The following is a 17,983-nucleotide window of genomic DNA, read 5'->3' on the forward strand; positions in this document are numbered from 1 at the left end:
GTGCTTGCTGGGTGGCAGTGGAGACCCCAGACTTTTAGTCATGGGGACTTCAACTGCCATCTTCCGCACGTCATCGACAGCAGCTCGGGAGTTCACGGCTTCCATGACGGCCTTGGACCTGACCCAAGTAGTGGATGGCCCCACTCACATCGGGGGAGGCACACTGGACCTGATTTTTATCTCTGATCAGTGGTTGAAGGATCAGGTCTTGAGGGATGTAGTCATGGAACCTTTGTCATGGTCAGATCACTCTCTCCTTCGCCTGGACTTTCTGACCGCCACTCAACACCGCAGGGAGACGGAACCAATACGTTGGTTCCGTCCCAGGCACCTGATGGACCCGGAGAGGTTCCGGATGGAGCTTGGGCCGTTTCCTGAGGGTCTGGCTCACGGCACGGCTGAGGAACTAGTCGCGGCCTGGGAACAGGCTGCGGCTGGGGCTTTAGACCGTGTCGTGCCTCTGCGGCCTCTGACCTAGCGTAGATCCCAACCAGCTCCTTGGTTCTCCGAGGAGCTGAGGGGGATGAAACGCCGGAGAAGACGCCTAGAGAGTTCCTGGAGGTCCAGCCGTTCAGAGTCTGATTGGACACTAGTTAGGTCCTATAATAGGACCTACCTAGTGGCACTGAGGGAAGCGAGACGTTGCTATGTCTCCTCCCTCATTGCGTCGGCAGATAACCGCCCGGCTGCCTTGTTTTGGGTAACTCGTTCCCTCCTTCACCAGGGGGAGCGGGATGACCCGTTGCAGGGACGCGCTGAGGAGTTTAACGGTTATCTATACGATAAAATCCGGTGTAGATCTCGTCCGGCCCCTTGGTTCTCCGAGGGGCTGAGGGAGATGAAACGCCGGAGAAGACGCCTAGAGAGCACCTGGAGGTCCAGTCGCTCCGAAGCTGATCGGACACTAGTTAGGACCTATTCTAGGACCTACCTAGTGGCAATGAGGGAAGCGAGGCGCTCCTACGCCACCACCCTCATTGCGCCGGCAGATAACCACCCGCCGCCCTGTTTGGTGACCCGCCTCCTACATCAGGAGGTGCGGATGACCTTGCAGGGACGAGCCGAGGAGTTTAGTGGTTATCTATACGATAAAATCGCCAGCTGAGGGACGGTCTGGACCGAATTTGGGATGATCCAAGCGAGGGAGAGGAGGCACGCCTTGTTGAGCACATTTGGGATGAGTTTGACCCTGTGGCTCCCGAGGACGTGGACAGGCTGTTGGGGAGGCTTCACGGCACAACATGTTTACTGGACCCGTGCCCTTCCTGGCTGGTACTGGCCACTCAGGCGGTGACATGAGGCTGGCTCCAGAGGATTATCAACGCTTCTTTGTTGGATGGGTTTTCCTGCCGCCTTGAAAGAGGCGGTGGTGAGACCCTCCTTAAGAAGCCCTTGACCCAGCTATTTTGGGTAATTATCGCCCAGTTCCAACCTTCGCTTTGTTGCGAAGGTTGTAGAGAGTGCCGTGGCGCGACAGCTGCCCCAACACCTGGATGAAGATGTCTATCTAGACCTGCTCCAGTCCGCCCGACCCGGATACAGCACGGAGACAGCTTTGGTCGCATTGGTGGATGATCTCTGGAGGGCCAGGCCAGGGATATTCCTCTGCCCTGGTCCTATTAGACCTCTCAGCGGCTCGATACCATCGATCATGGTATCCTGCTGCGCCGGTTGGGGGATTGGGAGTGGAGGCACCGATATCGGTGGTTCTCCTCCTATCTCTCTGACCGGTCGCAGACGGTGTTGACAGGGGGCAGAGGTCGACCGCGAGGGGCCTCACTTGTGGGTCCCACAGGGTCGATTCTCTCGCCTGCTGTTCAACATCTACATGAAGCCGCTGGGTGAGATCATCAGTGGTTTCGGGGTGAGATACCAGCAGTACGCTGACGACACTCAGCTGTACTTTTCCACCCCAGACCACCCCAATGAAGTTGTCAAGTGCTGTCCCGGTGTTTGGAAGCTGTACGGGTCTGGATGGGGAGAAACAGGCTCAAGCTTAATCCTCCAAGACGGAGTGGCTGTGGATGCCGGCACTCGATTCAGTCAGCTGCAGCCGCGCTGGCTGTTGGAGGCGAGTTATTGGCCCCAAAGGATAGGGTGCGCAACTTGGGTGTCCTCCTGGATGATCGGCTGTCGCTTGAAGACCATTTGACGGCCGCTCCAGGAGGGCCTTCCACCAGGTTCGCTTGGTTCGCAGTTGCGCCTTCCTTGATCGGGATGCCTTATGCACAGTCACTCATGCGCCTGCTACCTCTCGCTGATTACTGTAATGCTCTCACATGGGCTCCCTTGAAGTGCGCCGGAGGCTTCAGTTAGTCCAGAATGCAGCTGCGCTGGTTATAGAGGAGCTACGTAGCTCCCATGTAACACCGCTCCTGCGCAGACTGCACTGGCTGCCTGTGGCCTTCCGGTGCACTTTAAGGTGTTGGTTATGACCTTTAAATCGCCCATGGCTTAGGACCTGGGTACTTACGGGACCGCCTGCTGTTACCACACGCCTCCCACCAACCCGTGACGCTCCCATAGAGAGGGACTTCTCAGGTGCCGTCCGCCAAACAATGTCGGCTGGCGGCCCCAGGGAAGGGCCTTCTGTGGGGCTCCACACTCTGGAACAACTTCCCGGTTTACGCCAAATACCTGACCTTCGGACATTTCGCCGCGAACTCAAGACTCATCTTTTATCCGCAGGGGCTGGCTTAAATTGGGATTTTAATGTTTAAATTTATTAATTTTAAACGGGTTTTTAGTATGGTAAATTTTAATTATTGGGCTAATTTAAAATAAGTTTTTTAAATCGTATTTTAAACTTGTATATTGTATTGTCGGTTTTATTATGCCTGTACACCGCCCTGAGTCCTTCGGGAGAAGGCGGTATAAAAGCTCTGAGCATGCGCAAAATGGCGGTCCGATAAAGATTTCGCAGGGGCTGGCTTAAATTGGGATTTTAATGTTTAAATTTATTAATTTTAAACGGGTTTTTAGTATGGTAAATTTTAATTATTGGGCTAATTTAAAATAAGTTTTTTAAATCGTATTTTAAACTTGTATATTGTATTGTCGGTTTTATTATGCCTGTACACCGCCCTGAGTCCTTCGGGAGAAGGGCGGTATAAAAGCCTCTGAGCATGCGCAAAATGGCGGTCCGATAAAGATTTCGGCAGGGGGCTGGCGTTTTTTCCTGGCCAGTCCCGGACAGCTGGGGGATTTTTCATTGCTATCCCCCTGTTCTTCGGCTAGAGGACCTTTCTACCAGCCGACTGAGGGGGTTTCTGGCTCCCGAGAAGATCTTGGCTGGTCTGGGTGAGGTCCGTTCGGCTCCAAGGGCTTGGGGCGGCGCAATGGCGTTTCCAACCGCCTGCTCGCGGCAACTTTGACAGCTTTTTAAATCTAGCGCCAGTCGGAGCTCTGCTCCTTCATCGATTCCACCTTTTTCTGCATGAAGACCTCCCCAGCCAAAGAGGGGGCTGCTGGGCCCTCGAAGAGACCTGGCTAGCTGGGGGCTGGGAGGAGTTCTTCATCAACTTCGCTGCAGATTCAGGCGACGGTTGGCGCTCTCAGCTGTTTTTTCATCAGTAGCTGCGGCGGTGACGTTCCTTTTAATCTCGGCATTGTCGGAGGAGCTTCCCTTTCTCCTTGGATACCGCTCTCAACCGAAGGGGGTTTCATGGCCCCCGAGGTGAATGTCTGGCTGGAGTGCAGGGAGCTCTTTGCTGGATTCGGGCTGCAGTCAACGTTTTTAGCCGCTTTGTAGCAGCAATGGCACCGCGCCTTTTGATGCTGACATCGCCTCTGGTTTTCCATCGTTTTTGGTTGAGCTTCCCTCTCCCTCAGAAACCATCTCAGCCGAGAAGAACTGGCTGGCGGGGGTAAGGCGCTCAAGCGCCAGCTGTGCCTACCCAATTTGGGTCATCAACGGTTCCCCACCTTGAAGAGTCTGACCCCCACCTTGAAGAGTCTGAATGACCGAACCGGGTTAAAGACGATTAGGACGTTTGATGGGGGCCCGATCAGAGACCGACGTTGTTCTTGTTATGACAACGGCGGCGATGGGGTCCTATCATCCTACGTTCGTTTGTCATCTAATAACATCGCTTTACCGGAGGAACTTAAATTCCATCTATTGTCCGGAACTTATTGTGACCATCTGATTGGCCAGATTAAGACTGTTACCATCTGCCACCCCCTATAAACTCCGAAATGTACTCGCGATCACAGCTTTAACTCATAGTCTCCCCTCTCGTGGTCATGGCCCTCCACTTTATCGAGGGCCTACCTTGATGACGGATTTTGGAATCCCGAGAGGTGGCATGCTTCTAAGAGAAGGCTTAGGGGTTTTTTAATTAGGTGTTATAATAAATTCTTATTTAAGTTATCCAAGGGGAAGGGTGGGACGGCGAAGTTAGGTTCAGGGGGATACCTATCTGAGCCTTTGCTAGATCCTGTGCCAGCTCGCGGCATAAATATCATCGATTCTGAGGTGGAAGAGGAGGGTGGAGCTCATGGTCTTGGGGATAACCCTATCTGCACGGTAAGTGGGAGGGGCAGGTATGGCGGACGCGGGGGCCCATATCGAGTTCGGGGAGTGCGCCCTCGCTATTTACGAGCGATCGCGCACTCCGGTCCCCCGATAGTTTCCCGTTCCCCGAGTGGCTTAAATCTCAGAAGCTGGACCTTCGCCTGATGTTATGCAATGCCAGGTCCGTTATAATAAAGCCCCCCTCATCTCCGATCTTATACAGGAGGGGGGTGCGGACCTGATTGGCATTTCGGAGACCTGGTTGGGCACGGAAGGGGGGGTTCCCCTGATAGAGATGTGCCCACCGGGTTTCCGTGTGTTTCATCAGGCCAGGGCCCAGGGTAGGGGTGGGGGAGTGGCGGTTATTATCAACGGGAGTCTTGAGCCGAGGGAGATCACTGTACCACAGATAACCGGATGTGAGTCCCTCCTCGTTAAGTGGGGCCGTGGGATGCAGGTGGGTGTACTGATCACGCACTCAGCTCCTTGCTACGTGACAGATTCCCTGCCTGAGCTGTTGGATGTGGTCGCTGGGACGGCAATGGAGATCCCCAGGCTTATGGTCATGGGGGATTTCAATTTGCCGTCGGTGGGGATAGCATCCACATCAGCTCGGGAGTTCATGGCTTCCATGACGGCCTTGAACCTGACCCAATTAGTGAACGACCCCACTCACATCGGGGGAAACACTCTGGATTTGATTTTTGTCTCTGGACAGTGGTTGAATGATCTGGAATTAGGGGAGTTAGTTATTAGACCCTTGTCATGGTCAGATCATTCGCCTTCAGCTAGACTTTCGAACCGCCGATCCTCGCGCAGGGAGACGGAACCGACTCGCTGGTTCCGTCCCAGGCGCCTGATGGACCCTGAAGGTTCCAGACGGAGCTTGGGCTATTCCTGAGGATTTGGCCCACAACTCGGCTGGAGCTCTGGTTGCCGCCTGGGATCGGGCGGCGGCTGGCGCCTAGATCGAGTTGTGCCTTTGCGGCCTCTGACCCGGTGCCGATCTCGCTTAGCCCCTTGGTACTCCGAGGGGCTGAGGGAGATGAAGCGCCGAAAAGACGCCTAGAGTGTATCTGATGGGCCAGCCGATCCGGATCTGACCGGACACTAGTTACGTCTCACATTGAGTCCTATCTAGTGGCAACGAGGCTGGCAAAACAGGAGTATTTTTCCAACCTCATTGCATCAGCAGATAACCGCTCAGCCGCCCTGTTTAGGTGACCCGCCGCTCCTCCATCAGGAGCGGTAGAAGATCCCTTAAAGGGTCGAGCTGAGGAATTTGGACAATATCTGTTTGATAAAATCGCTCAGATTCGGGAAGGGTTGGACACAGACTGGGTGGATCCGGACGGGGTGAGGGAGGCAGGTCTTGATGTTATTATCTGGGATGAGTTTGATCCTGTGATCCCTGAGGACATGGACAGGTTAATGGGGAGATTGAATGCGACCACATGTTTATTGGACCCGTGTCCCTCCTGGTTGGTATTGGCCACCCGGGAGGTGACACGAGGCTGGCTCCAGAAAATCGCGAACGCTTCTTTGATGGAGGGTGTTTTCCCTGCCGCCTTGAAAGAGGCGGTGGTGAGGCCCCTCCTCAAGAAGCCTTCCCTTGGAGACGACTTCCGGTATCCGGTGGCAACGGACGTCTGGAAGGCTTCTCCTGCCTCCAGTGTCCGAATCCGGCCGCCGCCCGGGGCCCTAGGGGGCCGGGGGTCCGAAAAGGGCACCCGCCGTACGGGCGGGTCGCCCGGGGGGTCCCCGCCCGGATACAGGACTGGGGACCGATGCTGGCGCGCCCTAGGCTCGGCGGGGTGCGGAGGCCACAGGCCGCCATTACTTTGGTCGCCGCCTGGGCCAGTTCGTGACACCGGGGCTTTGGATTTATAATTGCAGCAGCCTGGTGGTGAACAGGGAACGGAGAAGAATTGAGGAATGAAGAAGGGAAGGGAATATCGGCAAACGTGAGTGGAGTACTCCGGAGTGCGGGGGGGTTTTTTTTTTCTCCCCTGCGACTGGAAGGAGTACGAATCACTTTGGAGAGAGGAGAACTTAAAATAACAAGATTACCGGTTTTGTGGAGCTCTGGAGAGAAGAGGTGATGGAGAAATTTAGGAGGGAGGGTTTGAGGCCCCCCCTCCCTCTGGGGAACAATGGTGGCGTCCAGCTTCCGCCTTCACTATGAGAATTTTGATGACATCACTTCCCTTCGGCTTCCTGGTTGATTAACTATACTCTGGACTCGTTGCTCCTGTGAGTGCCCCCTGGTGGATCCGGAGGAAATTATAAGGATACTGTGCCTGCCTGAGGATTTTGAAAAAAATTTTTTTTTTTTTTTTTTAAATGGCAAAAGGTCAGAGACCAACTGCTGGAGAAATGGAGAGAATTCTGGAAAAGTTATCTAATATGGACAAGAAACTGGATGAAATAAGAGCAGAAATTGTGACTATCCAAAAGGATTTAAAGGATACTCAACAAGTCTCAGCAGAAAATAAGCAGAAAGTGGAAGGTCTGGAGGGTGAGATGCGGGCGGTGCAGAAAAGAGGGGAGACGACAAGCAATGCTGTGCTCGGACTACAGATGGATAAAATGTCTTATTTCCTTAGGTTTCAAAATTTGGAAGAAGTGGACCAAGAAGACTTGAGAGACGTTGTGACTAAACTGTTGGGAGAATTTCTTGGGAGAGGTGTTGATTTTATGAATTGGGACGTGGATCGAGTTTATAGAGTTAATTCACAATATGCACGCACGCATGCAGTTCCTAGAGAGGTTCATGTCAAATTTGTGAAAAGAGAGACGAGAGATGAAATTCTTAGAAAACATAGGAGTGGGGCACTGACTTATAGGGGCAGGGAGATAGCCATTCTGAGGCAGATTCCCAGACAGGTACGTGAAATGAGAAAGAAATATTACTTTTTATCAAGCAAATTGTACCAGAAGGAGTGGGCTTCAGATGGCTGATGCCAGAGGGATTGATGATTTTCCGGGAGGGCATTACGAAAAAATTAGTACAATTATGGAGGCTGCGGCCTACGTGGAGGAACACAAAGCCCTCCTGGATTTAGATGACCCAGGAATTGAAGAAGGGGAGGTTATAGACCATGGGGCGGAGGCGGGTGCCGCTGTTGCCCTGGAGTTGGGTCAGGCTGAACCCAGAGTTCTGAGATCCAAAACTAGGAAGTGACAAAGATATTTGGTATTGTGTTGGTTTTTCTTATTCTCTTTCGTATGATATTCTGATTATTCTTGACCCTTCCTCATTGTGTATGTAAGATTGAAACTTAGCTACTTCGTTTCACCTGCTTGCCATATGGCTGTTGTATGTGTTTAAAATTTTGAGTAAAATTCTTATCATGTATAAGAAAAATGAAAATTTACCATACCTGATATGTATTTGCATAAATCTTTTTTGACCAATAAAAACTTTTTATATAAAAAAAAAAAAGAAGCCTTCCCTTGACCCAGCTAGTTTAGCAAATTATCGTCCGGTCTCCAACCTTCGCTTTTTGGCAAAGGTTGTCGAGAGTGTGGTTGCACGACAGTTGCCCCAGTACCTGGATGAAACTGTCTATCTTGATCCATTCCAGTCCGGTTTCTGGCCTGGTCACAGCACGGAAACAGCCTTGGTCGCGCTGGTTGATGATCTCTTGAGGGCTCGGGACAGAGGTTGTTCCTCTGTCTTGGTCCTATTAGATCTCTCAGCGGCTTTTGATACCATCGATCATGGTATCCTGCTGCGCCGACTCGAGGGACTTGGAGTGAGTGGCACTGTTCATCGGTGGTTCTCCTCCTACCTCTCCGACCGGTCGCAGACGGTGTTGACGGGGGGACAGAGATCGACCCCAAGGCGCCTTATGTGGGGTGCCGCAAGGGTCGGTTCTCTCGCCTCTTCTGTTCAACATCTATATGAAGCCGCTGGGTGAGATCATCCGTGGTCTTGGGGTGAGTTGTCATCTATACGCTGATGATACTCAGCTCTATATTTCCACCCCTAACCACCCCAACGAGGCTGTTGAAGTGATGTCCCAGTGCCTGGAGGCCGTACGGGTCTGGATGGGGAGGAACAGACTCAGACTCAATCCCACCAAGACCGAGTGGCTGTGGATGCCGGCGCCCGGTACAGTCAGCTATTTCCATCACTGACCATTGGGGGCGAACTATTGGCCCCCACGGAAAGGGCTCGTAATCTGGGCGCCCTCCTGGATGCACGGCTGTCTTTAGAAGATCATATGATAGCCGTCACCAGGGGAGCCTTTCATCAGGTTCGCCTGATACGCCAGTTACGCCCCTTTCTGGATCGGGCTTCCTTATGCACGGTCGCCATGCCCTTGTTACATCCCGCCTGGACTACTGTAATGCTCTCTACATGGGGCTCCTTGAAGTGTGCCCGGAGACTCCAACTGGTCCAGAATGCGGCTGCTGGTGATAGAGGGAGCACCTTTGGCTCCCATGTAACACCCTCCTGCGTAGCCTGCACTGGCTCCCAGTGGTCTTCCGGGTTCACTTTAAGGTACTTGTCATCACCTTTAAACGCCCATGGCCTAGGGCCGGGATATTTACGGGACCGCCTACTGCCACCATTAGCCTCTCACCGACCAGTGCGCCTCACAGAGAGGGACTCCTCCGGATACCGTCAGCTAAACAATGTCGGCTGGCGACCTCTAGGGGAGGGCCTTCTGTGGGGCCCTACCTCTGGAACGAGCTCCTCTGGGGCTTCGTCAACTCCCCGATCTCAAGTCCTTCCGCCGCGAGCTGAAGACGTTGCTGTTTCGAAGAGCAGGACTAGCCTGAATGTAGTTTTTTAAATTGGGATTTTTAAAAAAGGGGTTTAAATGAGGTTTTAAATTTGTATTCAAAAGTCAGAGCATCAATTGAATTCAACTATCTATTCTTTAGCTGTTTTTAATCTATTATATGTTTTCTGTTGTTGTTGTTTTTTGTCTGTGAACCGCCCTGAGTCCTTCGGGAGAAGGGCGGTATACAAATATAATAAATAAATAAATAAATAAATAAAAATCAAATAAAATAAATAAATAAATAAATAATAAATAAAATCGTTCAGCTTCGAGACGGTCTGGACCAAAATTGGGTGGATCCAGGTGGGACGCCGGAGAGCGGTCTTGTTGAGATTGTTTGGGATGAGTTTGACCCTGTGGCTCCCGAGGACATGGACAGGTTGCTGGGTAGGTTGAACGCCACCACGTGTTTACTGGACCCGTGCCCCTCCTGGTTGGTACTGGCCACTCAGGAGGTGACATGAGGCTGGCTCCAGGAGATTACGAATGCTTCTTTGTTGGAGGGGGTCTTTCCGGCCGCCTTGAAAGAGGCGGTGGTGAGGCCCCTCCTCAAGAAGCCTTCCCTAGACCCAGCTGTCTTAGGTAATTATCGTCCGGTCTCCAACCTTCGCTTCGCGGTGAAGGTTGTAGAGAGTGTGGTGGCATGTCAACTTCCCCGGCACCTGGATGAAACTGTCTATCTGGACCCGTTCCAGTCCGGCTTCCAGCCCGGATACAGCACTGAGACGACTTTGGTTGCATTGGTTGATGATCTCTGGAGGGCCAGGGATAGGGGTTGTTCCTCTGCCTTGGTCCTATTAGACCTCTCAGCGGCTTTCGATACCATCAACCATGGTATCTTGCTGCACCGGTTGGAGGGATTGGGGGTAGGAGGCACCGTTTATCGGTGGTTCTCCTCCTATCTCTCTGATCGGTCGCAGACGGTGTTGACAGGAGGGCAGAGGTCGGCCCCGAGGCGCCTCACTTGTGGGGTGTCTCAGGGGTCGATTCTCTCGCCCCTCCTGTTCAACATCTATATGAAGCCGCTGGGTGAGATCATCAGTGGCTTCAGTGTGAGGTACCAGCTGTACGCTGATGATACTCAGCTGTACTTTTCCACACCAGGCCACCCCAACGAAGCTATTGAAGTGCTGTCCCGGTGTCTGGAAGCCATACGGGTCTGGATGGGGAGAAACAGGCTCAAGCTCAATCCCTCCAAGACAGAGTGGCTGTGGATGCCGGCATCCCGGTACAATCAGCTGCGACCGCGGCTGACTGTTGGGGGCGAGTCATTGGCCCCGATGGAGAGGGTGCACAACTTGGGCATCCTCCTGGATGAACGGCTGTCTCTGGAAGACCATTTGACGGCCGTCTCCAGGAGAGCTTTTTACCAGGTTCGCCCGGTTCGCCAGTTGCGCCCCTTTCTAGACCGGGATGCCCTATGCATGGTCACTCACGCTCTCGTGACGTCTCATCTGGATTACTGCAATGCTCTCTACATGGGGCTCCCCTTGAGGAGCACCCAGAGGCTCCAGGTAGTTCAGAATGCGGCTGCGCGGGTGATAGAGGGAGCCCCTCGTGGCTCCCATGTGACACCCCTCCTGCACAGACTGCACTGGCTACCTGTGGCCTTCCGGGTGCGCTTCAAGGTTTTGGTAATGATCTTCAAAGCGCTCCATGGCATAGGGCCGGGCTATTTACGGGACCATCTGCTGCTACCGAATACCTCTCACCGACCCGTGCGCTCTCACAGAGAGGGACTCCTCAGGGTGCCATCGGCTAGGCAGTGCCGTCTGGCGACACCCAGGGGAAGGGCCTTCTCTGTGGGGCCTCCCACCCTTTGGAATGAGCTTCCCCCAGGACTTCGTCAACTTCCGGACCTCCGAACCTTTCGCCGCGAGCTTAAAACTCATCTATTCATCTGTGCAGGACTGGACTAGATTTTAGATTTTAAATTTAAACTGGTTTTAATGGGTTTTATTATGTATACTGTTATTTTTAATTATTCGGCTATTTGGAATAAGTTTTTTAATTGATGTTTTATTTTGTATTTATATGTATTTTTTATCTGCCTGTAAACCGCCCTGAGTCCCTAGGGAGATAGGGCGGTATAAAAATACGAAAAATAAATAAATAAATAAATAAATAAACACGTTGGCATCACGTGACATATCACAACTTTTTTTTCCTTCACTAAACTGGGGTTGAGCGTGGCCAACGCATGACGCATCTGGCCCGCAGGCTGCAAGTTTGACACTGCTGCTCTATATTATTCTGAATGGAAAAAAAAAAAATCCAAAATCCAAAGGTTTCTCAGCAAAGATTTTAAAGACCAGGAAGGCTGGTAAGAATGGAAATGGTTTATCAGATAGGATGGTCCATAGTCACAAATATCATGGATAACCAGTACTTTTAATTGTATGCAGAATCTGATAAGCAGTCTGTTTTTTAAAAAAATATATTTTTATTGCTTACATATATATATATATATTGAATTGTCCTGGCATTCTACTTGCCATGAAACAAAGATAAAAACAAACTAAAATATATACTATTTTAAACAGTGCTCGTGTTTTACAGTTACTTCTGACCATCATAGTCTAGAATATCAATTTATCTTTCATTCTAATACCTACATTCTAATACATACATAGTATCTCTTTCCATTTCCACCTAACCTGATTCTTTCGCATTCTAACTTCCACCTCGTGTTTCTAATCATTGATAGGATCTATTCCATATAGCACTGTATTTTGTATCCCCTTTATCTTTTATTTTTAACGTTAGTCTGTCCATTTCTGTACTACCAGACACCATGGCAGAGTTACTATGAGAAGTCTGTTTTTAAGTACGGTTGATCAGAGGACTTTTGAAAACTAACATGCACAGGGCATGTGTGTGTAATGGGGGTCTGGTTTGTTATTAGGTTAGGATTGAAAATTCTACTCAAATTTTTGATTTTATGACCAATAACTGTTAAACTTTTCATTTTGTCAGCCACCTGACTTTTACTGGTTTTATAACATGTGGAAAGGATAAAAGCTAAAACATCACCTCTCCCTTTCTCCCTCGCTCTCCTTCTCAATCTCTGTGTGCGAATGTATGAATTCATGATCATTATATTATTTCACTTATTGACTGATCCTTCATAAGCCAAGAGATGGAAGGAAGATTTATTTCAACAACAATCACTTTCATTCTTAAGACATTTAATTCAATATTAAGTTTGCAAATTCAGTACCTGATGCTATTATGTGAAGTACTTGTTATATATAGCAGTGCATTTACCAGCACATTAGTTCTCTGAAAAATTATACATTATAAAAAATTAGCAATGGGAATTTTGTCCCAAGTCTCTTTGCAGTTTTTCTAAGCTGTTTTCTCTTCCTTGGAGTATAATGCAATGCTACAACATTCAATCAGTTTTAATGTTAGGATTTTATATAATACCTGTATATATTACAGATCTCTAGAGACAGAAAACCTATCAGCATAATGATAAGAGGATAAAGCCATATAGATTAATAAAGGGGACAGCTAAATATCCCTAGGGCTGAGAATCTAGTCTTATGAATTTTCCAACAGATTAATTATCTGTATAAAATAACCACACACCAATACTTTTCAAAATCTTTTGTCCATAAGGATCATATGAAAGAGAAGGGCCTTTTTTGATGTGCAAACAAAGAAAAAGAACAGTTATTTTAAGAAACATTTAAATTTGGATCCTTTGAGAATTTTTCTATTTTCATTTGTCATATTTTAACCTTGGCATTTATCTGCTTCATCTATTGTTTCATTTGAGAAAATGTTCTTTTCCTTGATTTCTATTGAGCTCTGTACTGTACACAATTTCAAGGACTAATATCCTTCAAGTGTAACATTTAACAGAACAATAGAATTGGAAGGGACCTGGTGGGGGGTATCTTCTAGACTACCCCCCCTGCTCAAACAAAAAACAAAAACAAAAACCCTATACCATTTCAGACAAATGTTGTCCAAACTTTTCTTAAAAACTTCCAGTGTTGGAGCATCCACAGCTTCTGTAGCCAAGTCATTCCACTGATTAATTCTTCTAACAGTCAGGAAATTTCTCCTTAGTTCTAGTTTGTGTCTCTCTTTGATTAGTTTTTATCCATTGCTACTTGTTCTGCTTTTAGGTGTTTTGAAGAATAGGTTGACCCACTCTTCTTTGTGGCAGCCCCTTAGATATTAGGAAATAACCGTGCTTTTCAACATTTGACATGAAGTTTTTTAGAGTATCATAGGAAAATGTGATCATGGAATGAATAAATAGGATTGGGGAAAAATAGAGATAGAAAAAATGAAGGAACACAGAACAATTGGTTTAGGAGACATGCTTGAACATATTTAAATTCTGCAGCTTGCCTCAAGTGGTTACAGGAATTATCTGCAAGAAAATATGGATAAATGATATAAAAAAAATAACAAACGGATCTTAAAGAGGCAATTTTCAGGCTCCAAATCACTTTTAAATGAGCAGTGCATTTCTTCTCTTTGCGAAGATCAGTATTCTACTGGAAAGACAGACAACTCATTACAATATTTAAAGCTTTCCTGCAAGGCTTTTAGTATACGAAAACACTGACAGAGATTGCTGTCTTGTAGAGTGCCATGGTACATTCTCACTGCCCTTTCACACTGTGCACAGTGGGTGCCAAAGGAGTCTCCTAGACTTTTTCACATCATAGGTTAACAAGCCTTATTGATTACACTTGTCATGACTAATGTAGAAGAGAAATCCAGTGGAGTTGTACTTTACAGTCAGAATGGCTGAGGGTTTGAAAGAGCTCTATTTAACAATTGCACTAAAATAATCATAGAGCCTAATGTAATAAGAAGGTTATCTTAGAGCTAGTGCTTTACTACTCAGCATTGGAATGCTGTTAAATCTCTACAGTTTTAAGTGTGACATCAAAAGGCCTACATGAAGGTCCAACAATAGTGGACTCATGCAAAATGGATATGAGGGCCTCTAGGCCACCCAATCACAAGGGGATGGGTGGGATGTTTCTACCTCTTTGTAACAGTTGCAGAGACACTTTCCTAGGGTTATCGGTGAGCTAGAAGAAGAAAGAGGACTATACAGAAGGAAACAGGTGATAAATACCTGTAAAATCCTTGAATACAGTTCATCTGTCTGGAACCTGCACTGCATATCAGACATAAATACAATCGAGAGAGTCCAGAGATATTTCACAAGAAGAGTTCTCCACTCCTCTGCTCGCACTAAAATACCTTATGCCACCAGACTCCAAATTTTCGGTTTAGACAACTTAGAACTACAGTACATAACTTCAGTCTGACCTAAGCATAGCACATAAAATCATCTACCACAATGTCCTACCTGTCAATGACTACTTCAGCTTCAACCACAACAATACACGAGCAAATAATAGATACAAACTCAAAGTAAATCGCTCCAAACTTGATTGCAGAAAATATGACTTCAGTAACAGAGTGGTCAATGCCTGGAATGCACTACCTGACTCTGCAGTTTCTTCTCCAAACCCCCAAAACTTTAAGCTTAAACTGTCTACTTTCTACCTCACCCCATTCCTAAGAGGTCTGTAAGGGGCGTGCAAAAGTGCACCTGCGTGCCTACCATCCCTGTCCTAATATTCCCTTTTTACTTACTATTTTCATGTATCCAAATTATGTTTATCCTGTTATCTTATATATGATTGAAAAATAAATAAATAAATATAAAAAGCTAGAGAACCACCATTGTGCTGGATTTGAGGTAAGGCTGGCAAAAAAACACAGAGGACCGGAGATTGCTTTTTAGATTATGCATTTATTCAGCTGAACAAAGACAGGCCCCTCTAAAAGAGAGGATGCCCCAAATACACACATATTCTCATATTTATACTTTTCTTACACTCCACCCAGCTGAGCTGGCATACAAGAGATATAGGAATCATTCAGAAAGGCTAGTAAACATTAGATAAGGTATCAATTGCATGTTTTCCTGGGGACTTTCCAGAGCCCTGCAGGTACCCAAAGATAAGGGTACCATCTGTACATACCTGCCCGCCAAGTCTTCCCCAGAATCGGGGTCAACACCACCAAGACCAAAAAGGGAAAAGAGAAGAATGAATGGCTATAGAGGACTCTGCTACAGTTCTCCTCTGATTTTTTTTTTTTTAATTGTGGGAACAGATCCTGAAACAATATTTATCCGGTCCATACCAAAGTAAGCCATGTTCTCTCCCAATAATAGCTCGTAACAGGGATAATAGTTTATTGTTTTAGATAGGGGGATTTTTTTAAAAAGACGACAAATCAGAATTGGGTGCAGAGTTAAAAATGGTTGCAAGTTCCAATCACAGAAAAAAACATCCCTCTATTTAAAATCAGCTGATAAGCAAAACCACTATACTATATAAGTAAACCATTTTAAAAAAAGTAAAATCGGACTACTAAAAAGCCTTACTCCTAAAGAACTGTTGCAAAACATCACAGAGCTTATACAAAAGTGCAAAAAACTTTCAAATATTGAAAGTTGCCATTATTATTCTTGGGGAAGCAATTAGAGAAAAGCAAAATTGTGTTTTTCAAATAGTTTGTTTAGCTGGGCAGACCAGTCCCATTCAATCTGAACTTGAATTTGTCAAAATCAGTTTGTCAAAATGAGACTTAATAGCCACTCTAATCAACAGCTAAAAAGCCATGTATGACAGGTACCATTTAAATACCACAAATTGCACTGGAGGCCTTCCAGCGTAAAATGGGCATAGATAATAAATAAATAAATATTTGAAAAACACCATTTCTGCATGTGCATTGAAGCATTAATTCATAGGCCTTCAGTTTGGCTCAATGAATCAAGGAGTCATTCTGGTTTGATCTGGAAAAATAATTCAGTTTGGCCACCCAAGCAACTCAATCTCCAACCTTGAGTATTTTACATAGCAATAGCAATAGCATTTAGACTTATATACAGCTTTACAGTGCTTTACAGCCCTCTCTAAGTGGTTCACAGAGTCAGCCTCTTGCCCCCAACAATCTGGGTCCTCATTTTACCCACCTCAGAAGGATGGAAGACGGAGTCAGCTTTGAGCCTGGTGAGATTTGAACTGCCAAATTGCTGGCAGTTGGCAGCCTGCAGAAGTAGTCTGCAGTACTGCACTCTAACCACTGTGCCACCGTGGTTTATACCTCTAAGAGAAAGTTATATGTACACAGAGAAAATGGAAAGAGAACACTACTCAATTTTCACCTGCTCTGTTATGTTTCATACTAACATGTTCCTGAGTTTGTGCCTCCTTCCTTATATCACTCCCATACAGACAATTGTGAATTATACTGAGAAATATAACTGCAATCTGTTATTATGCAGATATGCATTAGTTATATCTCATGTGAGTTCCAACAGCTCAAAAGCTGCAGAGAACTGTATTACAATTTGCTTCAGTAAGAGGTGAATTATACCTCCAAGTCTGCTCTTTCAGGGAGTGGAGAGCAAAGCCTTTTAAATTAATCTGAGTCCCTTTCGCAGCCTTTCAAATGAAATTGGACATATAAAGCATATTAGATGCCTGCTTTTAGCACATTCATTATACCCTGTCGGATTGTACATTTTTTTGTGTGTCACCCAATATTTACATGCCAGCTTGTACCTGTTGATTTTGTTGTTAACTGGCAGCATTTGCTAGTCTTATTAAAATGGAAACCCATTTTAAACCTCGTCCCTTTGTGCTAAAGGAGTCGTGCTGGTTTGTAGGTAATTGAGTTGTAATGCCATTTCTTAGACTGGATGCATCTGTAACAGCACCTGTTCCAGAAAGAATGAATAACTGCAACCAAAGTTTACCTCTCACCTTTGATGAATAAAGCACAATGTTATGGATGAGAAATAGCCAGGGTGATTTATTCTTTGTGAATATATGAATATGAATGGAGAATAAAGGAGGGAAAAATCTTACACTGACCAATACTTTCTTGTTGGTCTGTTATCATTATAAGCCTGATATTTCTTTGAAGCTTTAAATGGTATTTTTATCAAGTGAAGAAGCTGTGACAGCAATGTGCCTTGTGGAGATGAATGTATTTCCCTGTGATGCCAGGGATGAGATAAAATTAGCTAGTTTTAAAATCAGGATAATTCCAATCTCCTGGTTTTGGGATGCTTCTCATGAAGATGCTAAATGGATAAGAGCACCAGGGTGCCTACCGTCCCTGTCCTAATCTTCCTTTTAGCTATATTCATTTTATGTATTTAATTCATGCTTATACTTATATATATTATTTAATATATTTATTTGACAAAATAAATAAATAAATAAGCAAATAAATAAATAAATAAAGTGAAATATACTCCATTTTGCACTTGCTTGATTAGTTTGTAATATGTTATGCCATGCCCAGTGTGAGTGCAATCATATTGCAACCATATTGAAAGTATCCAGGGGTGTCTGAAAAAATCAAGATGGGGCTGCTGCAATGATGCAATCAAAATTCTTCCCATTTTCATGAGCATCACACTTACAAAACAGATAACAATAGCACTTAGCACTTAGACTTTTATACCACTTTACAGTGCTTTACAGCTCTCTCTAAGCGGTTTACAAAGTCAGCATATTGCCCCCAACAATCTGGGTCCTCATTTTACTGACCTTGGAAGGATGGAAGGTTGAGTCAACCTTTGAGCCTGGTGAGATTTGAATTG

At 46.7% G+C, this 17,983-nt stretch overlaps 1 protein-coding gene across 1 annotated transcript in view; it reads left to right on the forward strand.

Annotated features, from left to right (window-relative positions):
• CNTNAP5 (contactin associated protein family member 5) overlaps nucleotides 1-17,983 on the forward strand; it is a 472,018-nt gene that overhangs the window by 161,630 nt on the left and 292,405 nt on the right. The window lies entirely within an intron of this gene.

This window comes from Ahaetulla prasina, chromosome 1 (genome assembly GCF_028640845.1).
Source record: "Ahaetulla prasina isolate Xishuangbanna chromosome 1, ASM2864084v1, whole genome shotgun sequence".
Lineage (NCBI taxonomy): Eukaryota > Metazoa > Chordata > Lepidosauria > Squamata > Colubridae > Ahaetulla > Ahaetulla prasina.